The sequence below is a fragment of the Mirounga angustirostris genome, unplaced genomic scaffold (assembly GCF_029215605.1).
Source record: "Mirounga angustirostris isolate CCGP_5_RB_7025 unplaced genomic scaffold, mMirAng1.0.hap1 SCAF_1, whole genome shotgun sequence".
NCBI lineage: Eukaryota > Metazoa > Chordata > Mammalia > Carnivora > Phocidae > Mirounga > Mirounga angustirostris.
The window spans coordinates 179,689,555-179,712,956 of NW_026991709.1; the positions used below are offsets into that span (position 1 = coordinate 179,689,555).

General features: G+C 39.7%; 1 protein-coding gene across 2 annotated transcripts in view; it reads left to right on the forward strand.

Annotated features, from left to right (window-relative positions):
- Positions 1-23,402, forward strand: part of FRMD4B (FERM domain containing 4B) — a 325,730-nt gene that overhangs the window by 82,460 nt on the left and 219,868 nt on the right. For both annotated transcript variants that reach the window (XM_064593817.1, XM_064593813.1), the window contains one exon: positions 15,474-15,600. The gene's annotated coding sequence lies outside the window, so the exon portion shown is untranslated. The remainder of the gene's footprint in view (positions 1-15,473; positions 15,601-23,402) is intronic.

Genomic DNA, 23,402 nt, shown 5'->3' on the forward strand with positions numbered 1-23,402 from the left:
ATTCTTCGGTCTGCTCCAAATCGTGTCCCCTTTCCACTTTAGCATGTTCATCCCGTGGAGGATTCTTCAGCCTGGCCCTCTTGCTCCCTAAACTCTGTCTTCTTATTTGTATATACATACCTATTACATGCTTGTTAATAGTCCACCTTTCCCAGTAGGCTTCACAGGAAGACAGAAACCGTTCTCTTCGGAATGCTGTTGCAGCCCTGACACCTTGCCTATATGCCTGACACCCAGTAAATATGTAGAAACTTCCACTGAACATATGAGGGAATAAATGATAGTCCCTTCTTCTCACCGTTATACAATTCCTGTTGAATTCCATTTTCCTGGAGAGGATACAAATAGGAATAAAACTCTATAGCCATTTTCTCAACAACTGTAATCACGTAAACATGCATTTTGTGTTTTATTTATTTAGAGCTCCATTATGCAAAGAAAGAATCCATTTATGTGGGAGTGTGGGGAAGAAATCTCTCTTTCCCTGCCGCGCACTCTCTTTCCACACGTGAGGTTATCTCAGACCAACACGACAAAAACCAGGCATCTGTCTTTTGTCAAAATCGAGCATGCATCCTCCTAAACAGATGCGTGCTGGTGGTTGCCAGAGCCTTGGTGCAAACCTAGGACTGGTGGGCTTTTCCAGTGATCTTGGCATAACTTATTCTTTATGGAAGTGTCTGAATGGAGCGTAACATGCCACGACCACCTAATGGTTATAAGACAGGAAGCCCTCTTGCCCATCAGAGAAGAAAGGCAGCGAGGCATGAAGAGAGGAGCCCTGAGCGATAAACCATAAGGAGTGGTCCCTGGTCTCAGCTTTGCCACTTACTCTCTCCCTAACCTTGGACACACCATGTTTCCTCATGGTTGTGAACCTTAGCTCTTGTATTTCCAAAATTGAGGACATTGATATAGATCAGAGAAGACAGTAATGTCTACATCTACCCTGTATAACTATTGAAAACAAAATTTCTACATCTACCCTAGAAAACTATTGAAAACAGGAGGGAAAAATCTTGGAAAGAAAAATCACAAGACTGAGACTCTGGAGTTGGAGTCAGCGATCTGAATTTAACACCCAGCTCTTCTCAACTGGTTGTCTGACCTTGAACTGGTCATTTCACTTGTCTGGGCCTTGATTTCCTTTTCTGTAAAATGTGATCATTGGACTGAATGATCTTTAAGATTCCTTCTAGGTTAGAAATAAAGTACATTTATTTGGGGGGGGATTAGGGAGTGGATTTTGGTAGATGCATTCACTACATTTTTCCTCCTACGAGGTGATGATTACTTAGGAGTCAGAAACTTTTTCGAGGGTCACAGGGTGTAGAAAATGCATAGTGATTCCTGTGTGAATGCTCTGGAAGCAAAATAATCTCCTTTTCGGAACCCTCCTACACTGTTGGTGGGAATGCAAGCTGGTGCAGCCACTCTGGAAAACTGTATGGAGGTTCCTCAAAAAGTTAAAAATAGAGCTACCATATGATCCAGCAATTGCACTACTGGGTATTTACCCCAAAGATACAACTGTAGGGATCCGAAGGGGTACGTGCACCCCGATGTTTATAGCAGCAATGTCCACAATAGCCAAACTGTGGAAAGAGCCAAGATGTCCATCGACAGATGAATGGATAAAGAAGATGTGGTATATATATACAATGGAATATTATGCAGCCATCAAAAGGACTGAGATCTTGCCATTTGCAACGACGTGGATGGAACTGGAGGGTATTATGTTGAGTGAAGTAAGTCAAACAGAGAAAGACATGTATCATATGATCTCACTGATATGAGGAATTCTTAATTGTAGGAAACAAACTGAGGGTTGCTGGAGTGGGGGGTGGGGTGGGAGGGATGGGGTGACTGGGTGATAGACACTGGGGAGGGTATGTGCTCTGGTAAGCGCTGTGAATTGTGCAAGACTGTTGAATCTCAGATCTGTACCTCTGAAACAAATAATGCAATATATGTTAAGAAAAAAAAAAGAAGAAGAAGGTAGTGGGAGGGGAAGAATGAAGCGGGGGAAATCGGAGGGGTAGACGAACCATGAGAGACGATGGACTCTGAAAAACAAACAGGGTTCTAGAGGGGAGGGGGTGGGAGGATGGGTTAGCCTGGTGGTGGGTATTGAGGAGGGCACATTCTGCATGGAGCACTGGGTGTTATGCACAAACAATGAATCATGCAACACTTCATCTAAAACTAATGATGTAATGTATGGGGATTAACATAAGAATAAAAAATAAATAAAAAATAATCTCCTTTTCTTTAGAAGCATGAGACCCTCTAAACAAATGTGTTAGAGCACAACTTTGATTATCATCCTAAGCGTCTTCATGCACAGCTTGGCCTTTTATGTACCGTCCATTTCTGTCATCGATGTCTGTCTGGTTGTCTAGTCTAAATTGAGTGGTTTTGTGGTGTTGAGATTGCACAGGTAATGTTAGAGTTAAAATACATGGTGTTTTAAGTTTGAATGAAAAAAAATACACGGTGTTTTATTAAGTTTGTTTCATTTATAGATCTTGAGAGGCCTTGGAGTGATAAAAATCTGAGTTATGCATTGCATTAAGCAGAGTTATATAAAGCCTGTTGAATATTAATTTTATAATGATTCACCTTACAGTTTTACAAGGCTAGATAAAAAAAGATACTGTGAATAATTGAGCCTATGGTCTATAAAATGAAGTCTAGCGAAGAGAGAAATAATTGGAAGTGAAGAGAGCCAAGCCTTTTCCTTCTTTGCTGAGATCAAGTTAATTCAATCTCAGCCCCTTTCTGCAAATTCAGTCCCCCTGGTTTCTTAGAGCATTAGATGAACACATAGTACAGAATACAGTGCCAATAAAATGTGGACCATATTATTGTTTTCATTATTTTTAACATACCCTCAATATATTTTATCTTTATAGTTTGCATATTTTCTATATCCTTTTTTTGGGTTACATTTTTCAAAATTGCTTCTCAAATGAAGCAAAGACTTGCACAGAAGAGATAAAATTACTTATATTTCCTATCTCTAAAATTGCGCTTTGCATAAGTTATACAAATGGGCAATAAGCATGTAAGAGGGTGCTCAATATTATTAGCATCAAGGAAATACAAATTCAAACCACAATGAGATACCAGCAAATACCTATTAAAATGGCTAAAATTAAAAGACTGGCAATACCAAGTGTAGCTAAGGACGTGGAAGAGCTAGAACTCTCGTACATTGCTGGTGGGAATATAAAATGGTAAAACCATTTTAGAATGCAGTTTTCAGTTTTTGTAAAATTAAAAATACCTTTATTATAAGACCTAGCCATTCTCCTCCAAGGTATTTACAGAAAAGAAATGAACAAATGTAAAAATCCCTACAAAAATTTGTCCTGGAGTGTTCATACCGCTACATTTATGGTAACTCCAAACAAGAAACAATCCAAATATCCACCAGGAGATAAATGGCTAAACCATTTGGGGGTATAGCCATACAATAGAATACTTCAAAATAAAACAAAACAATTTTAAAAAGAGCAAACTACTAATATGTGTAACAACATGGATGTTTCTCAAAGATATTATGCTGAGCAGAAGGAGCCAGACACACAAAAAAGTTCAGACTACATGATTCAATTCCTATGAAATTCTAGAAAAAGCACACTAATACATAATGACAGAAAGCAGAGCAGTGGTTACCTGGGGCAAAGGTAGGAAGTAAGAGGGAGGATATAGTACATAGGAACATGAAGGAACATGAAGGAACATTTCAGGGGATAGAAATGTTCTATATCTTGATTGTGGTGATAGGTATAAAAGTGTCTATGTCAACATCTGATGAACTGAACACTTGAAGTGGGAGTAGTTTTATTGCATGCAAATCATACCTCAACACAGTTGATTTTTAAAATGCCTTTTGCAATATCTTTTGTTGGTTCATTAGTACTCTAGAAACTGATCTTCCAAGATCTGGATTCCAAATCAATGTTCAATATTTACCCATTGTTAGATTATGAGTCTCATATACATAATATTAAAATAGGTATAGTAACTACATTTGGCCAACCTTCGGAACTTCCCTAAGAAACAAAAGAGAGGATGAATTTGTAAAAATGATTTATAAATCATGATACGGTGCAGAAAATTGACTGTCACTACCATTATATGGTTCACTCTGTAAGTCAGAGTGAAATTACCTTGATTTGGGCACATTTAAAATTAGTTGAGCCTCTTATCTGGACCCAAAATGAACTTTCCCCCTGTTGAATGCCTGGCTAAGAGCACAGAATATCCTAGCAAATTTCCTTAGTGTTTTAAAAATATCTACCTGCCTCAGTCCATGTGACATACAGATCAACCCACTCAGACTAAGCCCTTCACTTCCAGCAGTGACAACCTACACAATCGTTCCTCCAAGTCAAGACACACTGTACAGATCATCTGAGCTTGTCAATGAGGTTTGAATTTCATTTGACATCTCCAAAGAATCCTCTGCTTTCAGAGCAATGAGCTCTGTGTCGGAGAATCTAGCCTAGTTGTAGAGTAACAATGCAGATATTCATAGAGAGGCCTATGTCTCTTCTGTAAATTAACAACTGGGCCAGAAATTGAGTTTTGATTCTGAAGGGATGGGGAGCACTGAAAAGTTGGGTCCTGATTTAATCTAAAACAACACAGGCATTCATTTGACAAAAAGTCAGAGTACTATGTGCATTGTCCTGGGCTCTGGGGATTTAGCAGTGAATGGGACAAGCAAGTTCTCCCTCCTTAGGGAGCTTACATTCTAGTGGAGGGATGAGTAGGAATCAAGTAAACAATGTAATTTCAGGATCATACAGGAAATAAACAGAGGTAGAGAATAACACAAAAGTGGGTTGATATTATTTAGGCTATAGTGGTCAGGGAACATCATGCATGTTGAGTTAGGATGACGAGATGGAACCAGCTATGTGACAATCTAGAGAAACTGTGATCTGGGCAGTGGGGACAGCAAGCGAGAATGGGCTTGGCAAAGTAAGGAAGGAAACGGAAACCAATGTGGGAAGTATCAAGAGTGAAAGGAAGACCATCATGAAATGAGGCTTCAGAGGTGGAGAGGGAGTAGAGTTGAAGTTTTATTCCATGCAAATGAGAAGAAAATAAAAAAATAAAATCTTAAAAAAAAAAGAAAATGAGAAGACCCTGAAGAGTTTAAAGCAGGGGAAAGAAATTATCTGATATGTAAATATGGCCACTATGTGAAGAAGAGATTGTCTCGGGTCAAGTGGGGAAATTAATAAGAAGGCTGTTGAAATAGGCTAAGGGAAAGATGATCAGGCTTAGAGTGGACTGGTGGCATTGGAAATAAAGAGGTACGAACAAATAGAGCGACATGTCCTAGAGGTAGTGCTGCCAGGGTTTGAGGAATGGGAAGTTTTGGCGGGGGTGGGGAGGCTGGGAAGAATACATTGTTTTATGGCCTGAGCAACAACGAGCTGATGGAAGTCTTTCTTAGGAGACCACCTGCAGTGATAGGTTTGGGTGTCTGCATCCTTGGTCCGCCAGTAGGACAGTGACCAAATTACTCTGAAGGTTGGAATAGCAGTTAAGTATTTGTAAATATCCTGTGAGGGGAACTCCAGTTGTAAAGACCCTGCATCTCTCTTCTGTGATTGTCTAGACATGCTAATACGTGGGTGCTGGAAATGTCATGATTTCCTAATCACAACCTTCTTTTCCTAAAGCCATTTTCCGCAGACATCAGTTCAGGGCAATAGCCAAACTCTTTCTGGCTGCTATTGTTTATTTTCCATATGTCACTGTGCCCAACACACTCATGGCAGGGGACATGCTTTGAGGAGTTTACTTTTGCTCTGGAAGACTTTTTGGAAGCTTGCCTCCTTTTGTTAAGTATGGCTTGGGGATTACTTTGTCAGACATTTTGAAGCTCCGAAGTGTAAAAAAAAAATTACAGGGTAATATTAAATATTCAAGTATTGCTCATTTCTCCATGTGGTATGAGATTTGGGCTAAGACTGAATCTTTGGGCTGTTTAATTCCCATGTTTATCATCTTGTATAGAGTCACAGATTCAATTTTGCCTATTTAAGCAAATTTTAAATTTGTTTCAAACAAGCAAGGATGGCATTAAATTGCCCTGACCTAGGTACATTGAGACTTTTGTTGTTTCTTTGTATTAGTGGAGAGTAGTGAACATGAGCACCGAAACAGAAATATTTCAGCTTGTGAAAATCCTTCTGGAGGAACGAGAAAAATCTTTTAAAATATTTAGGATTCTTTTGCATTATAAAAATAATACAAGCCCATCCCAGACAGTTTGGAAGGTACAGGGGAAAAAAAAATCAGCCATAGCCCAAAGAAATCCATGAGATGTTGAAGTTTCTCATAAAATGCTAGTGTGGGAAGGGGCTTGTTGAATGATCAGATCCAACTTCTCATTTTGCATGTGAAGAAACTGAGGTGCAGGGCAGTGTGGAGTGGAGAGCTCACGTTTCCTCGGGGCCAGTTTTGAGCTGTTTCCCTGATGGTTTATGTGGCTTCATAAGCAATTAGATTCTTGGGGACCTGATGGAGACGCAGAATCTGCTACACCCTCTTTTTGAACAAAGGGGATGGGACATCTTAACACTGGGCATACATGTGGCTCCCTCTGCCCCCTGGTGTTCAAGAGGAGACATGGTCTTAAATAAGGATGATGTTAAATTGCCTTGACTTGGGTGAGCATTTCCCAAAGAGTGGTTTTTGGGCCACCTGCATCAGAGTCATCGAGAGTCCTTGTTGAAAATGAAGATTTCTGGGGCCCACCCCTGGTTTGTGAAATCAACTCCAGAGGTGGGAGCAGGAATCTGCTTTCTTTTTTCTTTTTCCTTTCCTTTTTTTTTTTTTTTTTTAATTTAAACTTCAGTGAACATACAGTGCAATATTAGTTTTTGGAGTAGAATTCAGTGATTCATCCTTTACATATAACACCCAGTGCTCATCATAACAAGTGCCCTCCTTAATACCCATCACTCCCACCCCACCTCCCTACATCAACCCTCAGTTTGTTCTCTATCGTTAAGAGTGTCTTCTGGCTTGTTTCCCTCTCTCCTTTTTTTCTTTTCCCCCTTCCCACATGTTCATCTATTTTCTTTCTTAAATTTGCATGAATGAGATCATATGGTATTTGTCTTTCTCTGACTTATTTCACTTAGCATAATACACTCTAGCTCCATCCATGTCATTGCAAATGGCAAGATTTCATTCTTTTCCATGGCTGAATAATATTCTATTGTATATATAAACCACATCTTCTTTATTCATTCATCAGTCGATGGACATTTGAGCTCTCTTCATTCATAGTTTGGCTATTGTTGATAATGCTGCTATAAACATTGAGGTGCATGTGTCCCATTGAATATATATTTTTGTATCCTTTGGGTAAATACCTAGTAGTGCAATTGCAGGATCGTAAGGTAGTTCTATTTTTAACTTTCTTTTTTATTTATTTAAATTCAATTAGCCAACGTATAGTACATCATTGGTTTTTGATATAATGTTCAATGATTAATCAGTTCAGTATAGCCTTCTTAACAAATTCATGCATCCATTAAAAAATAATAGTTTGTCAATAAGAATAAAAGAATAAAAGAAAAAAAGAATCATTCAAATTCTCTAACCTGTGATAAATAGATAATATAGATAGGTAGGTAGGTAGAGAGAGAGAGAGAGATACTAAGTAAATGTGTAAAAAGTTGGTGACTCCACACAAATTGTCAATGGTTTTCTCTGGGAGTAGAAATAGGGTGAATGAGAGAATGGGGCCTCCACTGTTCTATATAACTTAGAAACCTGGATTTGCAGAACACAAATCCTTTGGAATTCCTTTTTATAAGTATTCCTGCAGTCAAGCTATTTCTTTGGGAGACTAGAAATGTCTACAGAATATTATTTATTTGCTTGAGTGACATGTATGGCCAGTGGGAGAAAGGGAACACTCTTTGTTGATACAAGAGAACATAGAAGGATCAACCAGGGGATGAGGTGAGATCCAAGTTAGTTCATTTATTCGCTCACTCATTTATTCAACACCTATTCATTGAATACCTTGTGTGTGCCAGGCACTGTTTGAGGTGCTGAGGACACAGGAGAGAACAAGACAGCAGAGTCCCTGTTTGTGTAGAGTTTATGGTCTATAATGGGGAAACACCAATAGAGTTTAACAAGTTAATTTCCAATGGTGACAAGTGCTGTGAAGAAATGAAGGAGCTATGCCATTATGAATGATTGAAGGGCCATTCTCTGGTGGGAAGGGACGGTGTGAGAGATGACATCTGACCTGAGACCTTAGTGGCAAGAAGAAACCATATCTGGGGGACAAGTTTGCATTAAAAGGAAGCTTCAAGGGCAGGGTCCTGAGGTGGAGTCAGCTTGATGTGTTTAGGGTGTATAAAGAAAACCGGCATGGCTAAAGCTTAATGACTAACATGAGATTCAAGATACGGTTCAAGAGGAAGACAGGGCTAAGCCACATACTGTAATCATGCCACAGTAAGTAGCTTGGATTCTATTTTAAGTGTAATAGAAAGCCTCAGGAGACCTACATTCAAGGAGGGATAGTTGATATCTTCAGATTTGGGTTTTTAGAAAAAAATCACTTCAGCACTCAAAACTACATAGAAACTAGAGTCAAGTTTTAAAAAATGTGCAACTCCTTCAGGAGAAAAAGTCATTGGAAACCACAAAAGAAGAACTAAAGAAATGGTCAGATCTACCATATACATGGAAAGGGAAGATCAGTATTATAAAATGCTGATTTTTATCAAAAAAGGATTTCTAAATGCATTGCAATTCTAAACAAAATCCCAACAGCATTCTAAAATTGAATGGAAATGTAAAAATTCAAGAATTTAATAAGAGAGGTTTGCAAAAGAAGAAAAAGGAATGAGGGTTTCCCCTAATTATCAAAATTTCTTATAAAGCCATAGTAATTAAGACACTGTGTTATTAGTGAAGGGGGATTAATAAATAGATCAGTGGGACAGAATAGAGAGCCCAGTGATGGACTGAACGTATACGGACCCTTCTATATGACACAGGAGGCATTGAAATTCAGAGTGGAAAACATAGACTATCAGAGGTAAATGAGTATCAGAAGTATCAGAGTTATCAGAAGCTTCCTAATTTATACTTTGTACAAAAATAAATTGAGATAAATTGAAAACCTAAATATAGCATGTAAAAATTCAAAACCTTTAGTGAGGGAAAAAAATAAGGTATCTTTATACCCTTAGGATAAAGTAGATTTTATAAGCTAGAGACACAAAAATCACACTCAAGAATAATGAGCTTGATGGATTTCACGGTATGTACAACTTCTGCAAATAACATCATAAAATGAAATGGCAGTTGACAAGCCAATAGAAGATATTTGCAACCTGAGGTAACAAACAAAAGCTACATTTCTAGACTCTCTAGCAAACTTCTAAAAATTGGTAAGGAAAACTCAAACTACCTAGTAGAAAAATGGCTACTTACTCACAGGCACTTTCCTGAGGGGGAGACATGAATGAGCAATGAAAATGTGAAAAGGCTTTCCACATCCCTGATGAAGGCAAGAAATGCAAGTTTAAAATCCCAGGATAGCATTTTATGCCTATCGGAGTAGCAGAAATTCAAAAGGTTGAGTTAGACAAGTCAAACTTGGCAAGGAGTTGAGATAAACAGGCACTTAGGAGAGTAAGTTGTCATTCCCTAGTTAGACTTGAAAATCCACATATTCTACAACAGATTCTATTGCAGACCGTAAGCAATCAACAGTGTTTCTCCAAGGAGGGGCTCTTGGCATTGTGTGAGGGACAAGTCTTTGTCACTCAGGACTTTCATGAACCAGTAGAAAATTTAGCATCTCAGCCCTACTCCACCCCCAACTCACAAAAGAACTCTCCCCCATTTCCAAATGCCCCCACGAGAGTTGCACTGAGCAGGAGAACGTCCTGCAGGTACATAGTGCAGCCACAATATGAATGTGCCGGGACAGCCTCTGTCACTGAACGGAGAGATCTGGGACCTGAAGGAGGACCGTGAAGGGTGTGCACTGGAACATCCTTTGTTAGGACCAAAAACTGGATGTCGTCCAAATAGCCATCAGTCCAGGAAAGGAAAATGAAACTATGATATGGTTGTATGATAGTGCGCTATACAAGAATTAATGACCTAGATCTGATCTGTATGGAGCAAAGTGAAAATATCCAAAAACAGTGTTGACCGCAGTGTAACATATAGCATGATACAATTTATAAAAAGTGTAAAAACCACAAGACTGTAGGGTATATTGTTTTGGATACACGTAACACAAACACACACAGGCATACGCATGCGTGAACTGGGGGGGTTTAAATTCTGTGTGGTTCTATTTCTTAAAAGAGTAGATGAACGTGAAGAACAACATTAGTTCATTTTGGGTAATGGGCACGTGGACAGGAGTTTGTCACATTATCCTCTGCATAATGCTGTATTTTTGCCCTCACTCAGGCTGCTGAGTGCACAGTGGATGGGGTGAGTGGAAAGGTGAGCAAGGGGGTGAGCATGGGGGTGGGGGCAGTGAGGCTGAGCTGGATGCGCAATCAGGCCCTGGAGGAGCCGAGTGAGGACCCCAGCATCCCTGCCAGTACCGCTTTGAACTCCAAGGGGATGTGACCACTTTTCTGCTTCATTTCTCTATCGCCTAAAAGTTCTTCCTGGAATAACACTTCCCCTTGTTGCTTCCTCTGTCCTCCAAGCTACGATATTGTCACCTAAGCAAGCCAAGGATTTGTCAGCTGCTCATATTTTTCAGCAGAATGAGACATTCTGTATAAACAATTTAGGCCCTCTCCATCCCCATCCCTACAATTCTGCTCCTACCCTTCTTTTAATTTTTTTCCTGAGCATTTCTTTTACTGTGGTAAAATATACATAAAGTCAAATTTACCATTCTAACTATTTTTATTTTATTTTTTAAGATTTTATTTATTTTATTTTAGGGAGAGCTCACATGAACATAGGGAGAGGCAGAGGTAGAGGAGAGAGAATCTCAGGCAGACTCCACTCTGAGTGAAGAGCCAGACACAGGGCTGGATCACACAACCCCAAGATCATGACCTGAGCCAAAACCAAGAGTCAGGCACCCAACTGACCGAGCTACCCAGGCACCCCCCCCCATTCTAACTATTTTTAAATGTGCAATTCAGTGGCAGTAAGTATATTCACAGTGTTTTGCAAATCATCACCATCTATCTCCAGAACTTTTTCATCATTCCAAATTGAAACTCTATGCCCATTAAACAATAACTTCCATTCCTCAGTCCCCTTCTCCTCTGATAACCTCTATTCTACTCTCTATCTCCATGAATTTGACTACTCTAAGCACCCCCATACAAGCGGCATCATATAATATTTGTCCTTTTGCATCGGCTTATTCCACTTACCATAGTGTTTTTGAGATTCACCCACAATGTACCATGTATCAGGATTCCATTCTCTTTAAAAACGAATACTGTGCTGGTGATGTGTACAACACATTTTGTTTATTCACTTATCTGTCAGTCACTTATCTGGGTTAGTTCTGTCTTTGGGCTACTGTGAACAATATAACATAATGCAGCTATGAACAGGTGTACAACTGACCATTCGAGTTCGTGCTTTCAATTCCTTGGGGTATATACCCAGAAGTGGAATTCCTGGATCTTATGGTAATTCTATGTTTAATTTTTTAAGGAACTTCCTAGCCAGAACTTCCCATAATGGCTGTACCATTTTACACTCCTGTTTGCAATGCGCAGGGGTTCTAACTTTTCCACATTTTCACCAACACTTGTTATTTTTCATTTTGGAAATAGCCCACCTAATGGATATGAAGTGGTGTCTTATTGTGGCTTTGTCCTACACTTCTCATAATTAGTGTTAAGAAAGCATCATACAGGTCTTCTAATTGATTGATCCATGATACCCATGGTTTGAGTATTTTTGCATTTTCCTAAATGCGTTCCATGGAACACAGGACCTATTACAACTTCTGGTATTGGGGGCTTGGGGGACATGAGATGCAAGGGGTTAAACTGAGAAACAATGCAAAAAAAAAAAAAATCCAACCTAACAACCTTCAGCAAAGTCAGATCAAGTACATATCGGCAAATTCAAGATGTAAGTGTGAGTTGATATCTTGAATCCCCATTCCTTGGTAGCTATTAGTTCTTTCAAGTATCTCATCATGCTGAGAGTGGTTCTATTATTTAAAGATAAGCATCTTTGTATACAAGTGGCCCATTAAAAAAAAAAAGCCAACTCTTTCATGTGGTGCTCTAGAACAATTTTATCTGTTGCAACTTTGGAGGAAAAAACTGGCCATATTGATGATGATGTGCAATGGTAGACTCAATGGTGTGGCACTTTCCTTAAGGGATCCCCAGTGTTAATTGTGACCATACACAGTGTTCAATTTGAGCTGACTTTAGAAATCATTTCCTACGCAAGATGCAATTTTATTGTATGTCCTCCCCTTGAAGTTTGAAATGTATATTTTCCAGACCCTGAAAAGCCCTACAATAAAGAGACCCAACCAACGTAGTTTATTTTTTTTTTAATTTTATTATGTTATGTTAGTCACCATACAATATGTCATTAGTTTTTGATGTGGTGATCCACGATCCATTGTTTTCGTATAACACCCAGTGCTCCATGCAGTATGTGCCCTCCTCAATACCCATCACCGGGCTAACCAATCCCCCTTCCCCCCTCCCCTCTAAAACCCTGTTTGTTTCTCAGAGTCCATAGTCTCTCATGGTTCGTCTCCCCCTCTGATTTCCCCCCCTTTGTTTTTCCCTTCCTTCTCCTAATGTCCTCCATGCTATTCCTTATGTTCCACAAATAAGTGAAACCATATGACAATTGACTTTCTCTGCTTGACTTACTTCACTTAGCATAATCTCCTCCAGTCCCATCCGTGTCGATGTAAAAGTTGGGTATTCATCTTTTCTGATGGCTGAGTAATATTCCATTGTACATATGGACCACATCTTCTTCTTTTTTTTTTTTAAAGATTTTATTTATTTATTTGAGAGAGAGAGAGAATGAGAGAGAGCACATGAGAGGGGGGAGGGTCAGAGGGAGAAGCAGACTCCCTGCCGAGCAGGGAGCCCGATGCGGGACTCGATCCCGGGACTCCAGGATCATGACCTGAGCCGAAGGCAGTCGCTTAACCAACTGAGCCACCCAGGCGCCCTGGACCACATCTTCTTTATCCATTCGTCTGTTGAAGGGCATCTCGGCTCTTTTCAACGTAGTTTAAAGCAGGAGTTAGCAAGCTCTCTCTGTGAAGGGCCAGGTAGTAAATACTTTCGGCCTTATGTCTCTGGCGCAGCTCTTCAACCTTGCAACCATAGCTCCAGAACAACATAGACAGTCTTTAAATGACTAGATGTGGCTGTGTGCCAAAAAAACTGTGCTTGCAGAAACAGGCAGCAGGCTGGATTTAACTCACAGGCAATCATTTTCTGACCCCTGGTTTAGACCATTGTGACCGAAGTTTGTTGCATCATGACTTCTCCCTCCTTTGTTTTTTTAAATGTAAAACCTGTAGTAGACCCTTAGATGCCTGAATTCAAATACTAGAGGGTTTTAAATCTTTTGAGTGACACTGAAAGTTGATGGCATGTAGCAGCTTTCTCATTTTTCGTGTACCTGGGTTTGCATTGTTTTGGCACCAGAAGTAGCTACTTAGTGGGTGGTCTGGGCTAAATTGTGTTCTACAATTCATATGGTAAAGCTCTGACCCCCTCATATTTCAGAATGTCACTATATTTGGAGATAAAGCCACTGAAGAGGTGATTAAGTTAAAATGAGGCTTTTAGAGCAATCCAGAAAAAGAACAACAAAATGGGAGCTATCGCAATCCCATATGTCAAGATATACTACAAAGCTCTAGTAATCAAAATAGTATGGTACTGGCACAAAAGTAGATATATAGATCTACGGAACAGAATAGAAAGCCCAGAAATAAACCCATGATTATATGGTCAATTAATCTATGACAGACGAGGCAAGAATCTTTCCAGTAGGAAAAAGACCATCTCTCCATGAATGGTGTTGGGAAAATAGGCAGCTACATGCAAAAGAATGAAACTGGACCACATTCCACCAGACACAACAATAAAACAGACTAAAGGCTAAATGTGAGACCTGAAACCATAAAATTCTTGGAAGAAAACATAGGCAGTAATCTCTTTGACAGCAGCAATAGAAACATTTTTCTAGATGTCTCCTTTGGCAAGGGAAACAAATCTATTTTTGTCCTAAAAGGATACTGAAAATATTGCCTGCAGGCAACTCCCAACCTACAACATGCTGTCCTGGTGGTGGAGCTCCTGTTAGAAAATATGGATGGGGCGCCTGGGTGGCTCAGTTGGTTAAGCGACTGCCTTCGGCTCAGGTCATGATCCTGGAGTCCGGGATCGAGTCCCGCATCAGGCTCCCTGCTTGGCAGGGAGCCTGCTTCTCCCTCTGACCCTCCCCCTTCTCATGCGCTCTCTCTCTCTCTCTCTCATTCTGTCTCAAATAAATAAATAAAATCTTTAAAAAAAAAAAAACAAAGAACATATGGATGGGCCAGATGGCATCAGTAAGGAGACAGGGGTCAAGGTGCTGATGAACAAATCGTACCTAGTTCTTTCTGCTTCCTGCCGCCATATTCCACTTCACCCCTGTGTCCTTGTCCAGGGCGAGCTGAGGGGCAGGTGGAATGGGGAGGTGCCGTGGGGCTGGTCAGACAGTTGAGTTTTATTTACCCACATGGCAAACCAGTGAATGCCACACCGGCTGCTTCCTCATCTTGTCCAGTTTTCACACACTGGTGTGTGTGAAACAGTTTGGCCCGTAGTTGACAAGGAGAAGCACACTTCCTGACCCCAGGACAGCTTCTGAGGAATAGCTGTTTCCCTTTCTTTTATAGGGAGAATGACAAATACTTTTAAATGAGCATCTTATGACGTAACACACACACTAAATTTCATCAGTATTCATGACATGCATTTCCTTCTCTTCACAACTGGCAGCTATTAAAAATGAGATTGGGGAGCACTATCCTGATTCCAGTTATTCTGGAACATGGATTCTGAGGTGAGGTTTTATCGATTTCTCCCACTTTCACAGCCCTGATTTTACAACTGACTGTAGATAAGTTTTAGCCCAGCAGAATCTCCCCTCCAGAGACAGCGACACCATCTCTTCAATGAAATGCATTATGTAAGAGGCCAAATCAGTACCAGATCTCTAGTTGTTGAGAATAGCCTCGATTTCATTTGTATTTTGAGATAGCTCTATTTTAAATCTCATTAGGTAAATTTCTGAAACTGTGATTAAACTGTAGTCAGCCAAGGGAAAATTGGAAATAAATTAGAAGTGTCACCGATTTGAGATCTCTCATTTTTTCCTGTGTACATACAGAAATTAAGGAACCTCTCTTTTCTGTGTTACAGGTTTTGATGAGAAATCTGGAAGAAAGAATGTGTGAAAGAAAAAGATGACATCTGTGCATGGCAAACCAAATCCGAAGATTATTACAGTGAAAACAAAAGGAGGTCAAGAGAATACTTACTAGTAAAGGTAAGTGAACTTCTCTGTAAATGCTGAACTCTGATAGGTTACAACAGGAAGGTAGGTTTCTGTATGTCCATGTGTGAGTGTACATTCACTTGTCAAATGGGGATAGGATAGGATAGGATAGGATAGGATAGGATAGGATAGGATAGGATAGGATAGGATAGGATAGGATAGAATGGGATAGGATGCATGATATGATCTAACATCAAAATATTTATGTTCCAGCAATGAAGAAGAAAACTAGTACATGCAGTTAGCTCCCTTTCTCAAATAAAAGCAAAACGCCCAAAAGTCGAATAATAGACTTACCTTTTATAAAGGGGTTCTCTTCTCAGACAGCAAAACAAACAAAAACCAAAATAAACACTGTACTCACTATACTGTGCCATTGGCCTGTTTCCTATAATATATTTCTAATATATTATACACTGAGTTGTAAAATTACTATCTCTTTGTTCACAGTTGAACACTTGACCAGCCAAGTCCGGTAGGCAGTTGAGCAAGCTAGTGGTTGATTATTTTCATGCATGCAATGATTTTAATCCTGAGCTTTGTTGTAGTAAAGATGTGCTTTATACCTCTAGTATTAACACTTACGGGTTTTTTGCCCCATTTTCCACTGCTTTTTATAATACAATAATAGGGGAAATGAAATATTTCATTATGGCAATGCTATGGAAACCAAACTTCCAGGCATGTAGGCAGTCCCACCATGTGGTATCTCAGGATGTTTCTTCATTAGCTGATCTCAGAAGTCTGTATTTGACACACAAAGGTGATTTGAAGGATATTGATGTGTAACGTGCAGAAGTATGAGTTGTGCACCAGCAGAATGTACAACAGTTCAGGACAGCATTTACGCAGTCTCTCAAATGCTTCCGTGGGTGATATAAAGAGTTGGATTGAATGTCCACATGCCTACTGGGGAGGACTGTCATCTAGCTGTCAAGGACACCAACTCAAGATTCTTGCTCTTCCACTGAGCACTTCTGTGACTGTGGTCAAAATGATTAATCTTCCTTTGCCTCAGTTTTCTTGACTACATGAGGAGGAGTGGATGAAACGAGTTAATAGATACAACGCACTTGGAAGAATGGCGAGCCCATAAAAAGGGCTCAGTAGTTAGTGGCTGGTTTTATCATTGTGCAAAGTAGAGTCTCCTTCAGGGATGGAAATTTGCATTGTTTGTTTTTTGTGGAGTAGAGATGTGGAGGAGCCTGGAAGATGTAGGGGAAGCGGAGGGGACTATGTCTAACCCTGGGCTTTTAGACTGTCCAGACCGCTATCATAGGAACCTGTGAGGTTAAGGATCAAAGTACATCTCAGTGCATCCCTAAAACTCATAGTCATTTAGATACTTTGAGAAGAATTGGAGAATATAAACTTAAGTAATGTAGGATCTTAAATTACAAATCAGGTCATCTCAGACTCTTGGCTGTAATCTGTAAGGCATGGTATGATCCGGCCCTGGCCACTTAACTCTACCTAACCCCTCTTAGCATTCTGGTTCACTCAGACCTTCTTCCTGTCCCTCTAAATCACACCAGCTCTTTTGCACACACTCTTCAGTGTGACACACTACCCGTGAGCCTTTGCGCCCATTACCCAGCACAACCTGCATGCCCTCCCTCCCTGCACCTGACACCTTTGCATGTTCCTTTCCATCTCTTTCGGACCTGTCTACTAAAGGGGTGGGAACCGTGACATCATCTCCCCAAAATATCACCCCTACTGACATTCTTGTCAACAGTAACTATGAGAGCCTTTTTGTCCATATCCTCACAACAAGAAGCATTCAAAATTCTTTCTGTCCTTGCCAGTCTGATAGGTGATGAGCTTGGCTATTTAAAGTAGGTAGAAAAGAGGGGCACATGGGTGGCTTAGTTGGTTAAGTGTCTGTCCTTGGCTCAGGTCGTGATCCCAGGGTTCTGGGACCGAGTCCCACATCAGGCTTCCTGCTCAGTAGGGAGTCTGTTTCTCTTTCTCACTCTGACCCTACCCCCTGCTCATGCTCTCTCTTACTCTCGAATGAATAAATAAAAAAATAAAAAATAATAAAGTAGGTAGCAGAGAGGATGCAAGGATTGGCAACTCATTCTTACTGGGAATTATTTTCTTTATTTTGTTCTTCAGTTATTTTTCCTGCCTTCCTTACTGGTCTCTAAGATCTGCAAGGCCCAGGACGGTGTTTTCATGGTAATATTCTGGGATCCTGGCCCAGCAACTGTTGTAGATGATGTACTTGGAAACCATTCTGGGAGTGACAGAATGAATGAGAGAGATGGGGGTCCCTGATCTCAGGAGCACAGGTCTTGTCATTGAAACTGACGATTGCTTTACAGGACTAGATGTTCAGAATTAGAGCAAGGAGATAATCAATGGGCCTCACAAAAAATTAGCCTCATGGGGGCAGGAGTGAGATTCTAAACGCTAACTGGTCAACACAAATAAGGACCAACTTGAACAGGTGTAGACCCGTAGTGCTGGGCAGGGTGTTTACCCTTCCGGTGCTGCATTGTGTGGATGTGCGTGGGGTGCAAGGTTGGGGCTCAGGGCAGTGATCACTTGCCAACTGCTATGGAGAAGATTTTAGGATTTTAATATCGAGTGTAGTGCGTTGCTACTGAATGTCAGCCCCGATTATAGTATACCTTGTTTAAATAACCAAGCGCACCTGTCAGACTGGCAAGGACAGAAAAAATTCTAAATACCCCTTGGACGAAAGACATGGACAAAAAGGCTCTCATAGTCACTGTTGATGAGCCTGTCAGTAAGGGCAGTATTTTTGGAAGCTAACTTGGCAGTATGTATCAAAATGTTAAATGCACATTTCCGTTGGCCGGATAATAGAACTTCATCTTCCAGACAAACTGGTATGAATACAAAATGCTGTATGTACAAGTGCAATCGCTCTAGCGTTGTTTTAATAGCAAAATACGGGAGCAGTTTATATATCTATTTTTTTTTTCAGTTTATATATCTATTAATAGAAGAGTAGTAAATAGGTGATGGCATTTCCATCCAATAGAACAACGTGGCCCATGAAATGTGTTAAGTGAAAGGGGAAATCCTGCTGAAATTATGTATATTTTGGTCCCGTTTGTTGAAAGCACAGGAACACAACCCAAGTGTTCCACCAACAGATGAATGGATGGATAAGCAAAATTTGGTCTTCAGTGGAATATTCTTCAGCCATAAAGAGGAATGAAGTTCTGATACATGCTACAACATGGGTGAACCTTGAAAACATTACGCTAAGTGACACAAAAGGACAAACATTGTACGATTCAACTTGTATGAATTATCTGGAATAGGCAAATTCATAGAGCAAGTAGAAATTATCAAGAGCTGGGATGAGGGAGGAATGGGGGGTTTAGTGATTAATGGCTACTGTTTGGGGTGCTGAAAAATTTTGGAGATAGATGGTGGTGATGGTTGCACAACATTGTGGCTGTAATTGATGACAGTGAATTACACACTTAAAAATGATGAAAATGGCAGATTTATGTCCTATCTATTTTATCATAATTTTTTAAAACGAAAGAAAAAGCAAATGAACAAACCAAAAATAAAAGTGGGCAAACACACACAGGCATGCCCATGGGCACTGTATAGTCTGGAAAGATACCTGCAGATTGTTGATGGTTATTGTCTAAAGGATGAAATGAGGGACAGAGCAGGAGAGAAGAAAATTTTGTCCTATATACTTGTGTATTTTTCACAGGAAGCATATATTTTAACAATTTTTGAATTTTTTGAATTGAAGGGTTTTCTTTAAGTCATCCTGACCTGTGGTAGAACCCTGGAGTAGGTACAGTTTTCTAGTTTGCAACCAAAACAATCTTGAAAGGTCTGTTTACAATTGAACGTGTTCACATCTAACATCTCTGTGCAATGTTTAACTTGGAATGCAAATTTAATTACAGTTTAAAACGTGAAATCGTTTTCCTTTTCTAGATTAAATTACATCTTGTGGAAAACAGGCTCTTGATATAAAAAGAATTTGGTCTTATCCCTCCCTCATTGAAGATGGACTCCTGTATCTAGTAATTTCCTGCAAAGCAAGATGCTTCTATTTGTAGTTTTATATCCCCTTATCTGGTAAAGCATCTAAGGTGTGTTGGCTATACAAAATGAGCCTCAATATGAGAACACCTAGAAATTTTTATGCATAACAAGAGATTTTTAAAAGCCCTTATAAAATTCCATAAAAATCGGGCGCCTGGGTGGCTCAGACGGTTAAGCGTCTGCCTTCGGCTCAGGTCATGATCCCAGGGTCCTGGGATCGAGTCCCGCATTGGGCTCCCTGCTCAGAGGGAAGCCTGCTTCTCCCTCTGCTTCTCTCTCTCTCTCTCTCTCTCTGTCTCTCATGAATAAATAAATAAAATCTTTAAAAAAAATTCCATAAAAATAGCATTTTGTTGGGTTCCCCATCTTACAAAATGTTTAAACCCTATCACATGGTCATAAGTTTATATAAGTAGAGAGAATGTATGGAAGGATGCACATCCCAGGCTCTTCATGTTGGTGACCTCAAGGAGATGATCTCATGCATGGTGTCAGATGAGAGGAGATTCTTTATATACCTGTGCATTGTTTAATGGTTACAACTAAGGGCTTTTTTTTTTTTTTTTTTAAGATTTTATTCATTTGCGAGAGAGACAATGAGAGACAGAGAGCATGAGAGGGAGGAGGGTCAGAGGGAGAAGCAGACTCCCCGCTGAGCAGGGAGCCCGATGTGGGACTCGATCCCGGGACTCCAGGATCATGACCTGAGCCGAAGGCAGTCGCTTAACCAACTGAGCCACCCAGGCGCCCCTACAACTAAGGGCTTTTCTTAATAGCTTCCTGAAGGTATAACTGACCAGCAGTAAACTGCACGTACTCAAAGTGTAAAATTTCAGGGGTGCTTGGTGGCTTAGTCAATAGAGCATGCAACTCTTGATCTCAGGGTCATGAGTTTGAGCCCCAGGTTGAGTGTAGGGTTTACTTTAAAAAATAAATAAATAAAAATAAAGTGCAAAATTTGAGAAAAAATGTAACTGTATGAGGGGAGGAATGTTAACTAAATTTGTTGTGGTAATACTTTTACAATATGTTTATGTCAAGTCACTGTGCTGTACACCTTAAACTCATACAGAGCTGTGTGTCACTAATGTCTCAAGAGAACAAAAAAAAAGTATAGACACACACACACGCGCGCGCGCGCGCAATGAAATATTACTCAGCTGTCAAAAAGAATGAAATCTTGCCATTTGCAATGACGTGGATGGAACTAGAGTGTATTATGCTAAGCGAAATAAATCAGAGAAAGACAGATACCATATAATTGCACTCGTATGTGGAATTTAAGAAACAAAATAGATGAACATGGGGGAAGGGGGAAAAAAGAGGGGGAGGGAAACCATAGGAGACTCTTCACTATAGAGAACAAACAGGGTTGCTGGAGGGGGGCTGGGGGGGGAATGGGCTAGATGGGGGATGGGGATTAAGGAGGACACTTGTAATGAGCACTGGGTGTTATATGTAAGTGATGAATCACTAAATTCTTCTCCTGAAACCAATGTTACACTATATGCTAAGTAACTAGAATTCAAATAAAAATTTGAAACAGACAAAAACAAACAAACAAAAGGCAAAGAGAGGGAAGGGAAAATGTTGAAACTGACAAACTATTTTCAAATATAGTTAAGAAAGAAGATCATCTGAGAACCGTGTCTTATTTTCTATTGCATGTTCAGCACTGTTTTGGCAATAAAATAAAGCAGCAGCTTAGAGCTGAGAAGCCAAAAAAATAAAAAAATAAAGTGGACAGTTTGATAAATTTTGACATATGTTTATACTCATGAAGTCATCACCATGATCAAGTTAATGAAAACATCCATCATTCCCTAAAGTCTCCTCATGCACCTTTGTAATCCCCCCTTCCTACCCTATGTAGCCCTCTCTTACCCCAGGCAGCCACTGATCTTGTTTCTATCACTGTATATTAGTTTGCATTTCCTACAGTTTTATATAAATGAAATCCTACACTACAAATTGTTTTGTCTGGCATCTTTCACTCAGCATAATATTTTGAGATTCATCCATGCTGTAGTATTATGGATGTTCCATTCCTTTTTATTGTTGAGTTGAATTCCATTATACGAATAACCTCCATTCGTTTATTTATTCACCATTGGTGGACGTTTGAGTTGTTTCTAGTTTTTCACTATTACAAATAATGCTACTATGAATATTCATGTGTAAATCTTTATGTGGATATATGCTTTCACTTCTCTTGGGTAAATATCTAGGAGGAGTGGAACGGATCGTATGATAGGTGTATGTTTAACTTTTTGAGAAATTGCCAAACTGCTTTCTAAAGTGGGTGTACAATTTTACATCCCCACCTGCACTGAAAGAGAGTTCAGTTCCTTCACATTCTTGTCAGTACTTGGAATGACCAGTCTTTTTCCATTTTATTCATTCTAATAGGTGTGTACTAGCAACTCGTTGTGGGTTTAACTTGCATTTCCCTAAAAACAACTGATGCTAAATATCTTTTCATGTCCTAACTTGTCATCTGTGTATCTTCTCAGTGACCTGGTCTGATTCAATCTTTTGTGCACTTTTTAAAAATTGGGTGTTTTGTTTTCTTATTGAATTTTGAGAGTTCTTTATATATTCAGGATGCAAGTCCTTTCTCAAATGTATGCTTTGCAAATACTTTCTCCCAGTGTCTAGCTTATTTTCTCTTTTTCTCAATGTTGTCTTTTGAAGGAAAGAGGTTTTTATTTATTATTATTATTATTAAAGATTTGATTTATTTGAGAAAGAGAGCATGAGCAGGGGTGGGGGCAGAGGGAGCCCACTGAGCAGGGAGCCTGATTTATGGCTCAGGGACCCTGAGATCATGACCTGACCTGAAGGCAGATGCTTAACCAACTGAGCCACCCGGGCGCCCTGAAGGGCAGAGGTTTTTAATGTGTTTAATTTGTTTTAATTTGAGTTATTACAGTGAGGGACATTTAAAGATATTTGTCAGCCCTAGTAATTTTTACATTTAGATACTCATGATATGAAGCATATTAAAATACACACGTATCCCACATTAAAGAAAATTCTTTGCTCTATTCCCTTTTTAAAGACTTTTTAATTCTGATTTTGAAATTATTTATTTCACAAAACTCATTTAGTTTATTTATTATTGACTGTAATTCTTCAAGACTCATCCTATATCCTTGATGATTCATGCCAAGTAAAAAATGTAACTTAAAATTATTTTAGGGACGCCTGGGTGGCTCAGTCAGTTAAGCGGCTGCCTTCAGCTCAGGTCATGATCCCAGGCTCCTGAGATCGAGTCCCGGATCAGGCTCCCTGCTCAGTGAGGAGTCTGCTTCTCCCTCTGTCTGCCTCTCCCCCTGCTTGTGCTCTCTCTCTCTCTGACAAATAAATAGAATTTAAAAAAAATTTTTAAATTATTTTAAAATATAATGTAATTTAATATAAACTACAATTTACCAACTAACAAAGTTTGACAATATGTTAATTTTTGTAGATATTAATTTAAATATTTGTTACTTTATTTTTTTTTTAAGATTTTATTTATTTATTTGACAGAGAGAGACACAAAGAGAGAGAGGGAACACAAGCAGGGGGAGTGGGAGAGGGAGAAGGAGGTTTCCCGCCGAGCAGGGAGCCGGATGTGGGGCTCGATCCCAGGACCCTGGGACCATGACCTGAGCTGAAGGCAGACGCTTAACGACTGAGCCACCCAGGTGCCCCTAAATATTTGTTACTTTAGATTGGGTAGTTTTCTTTTC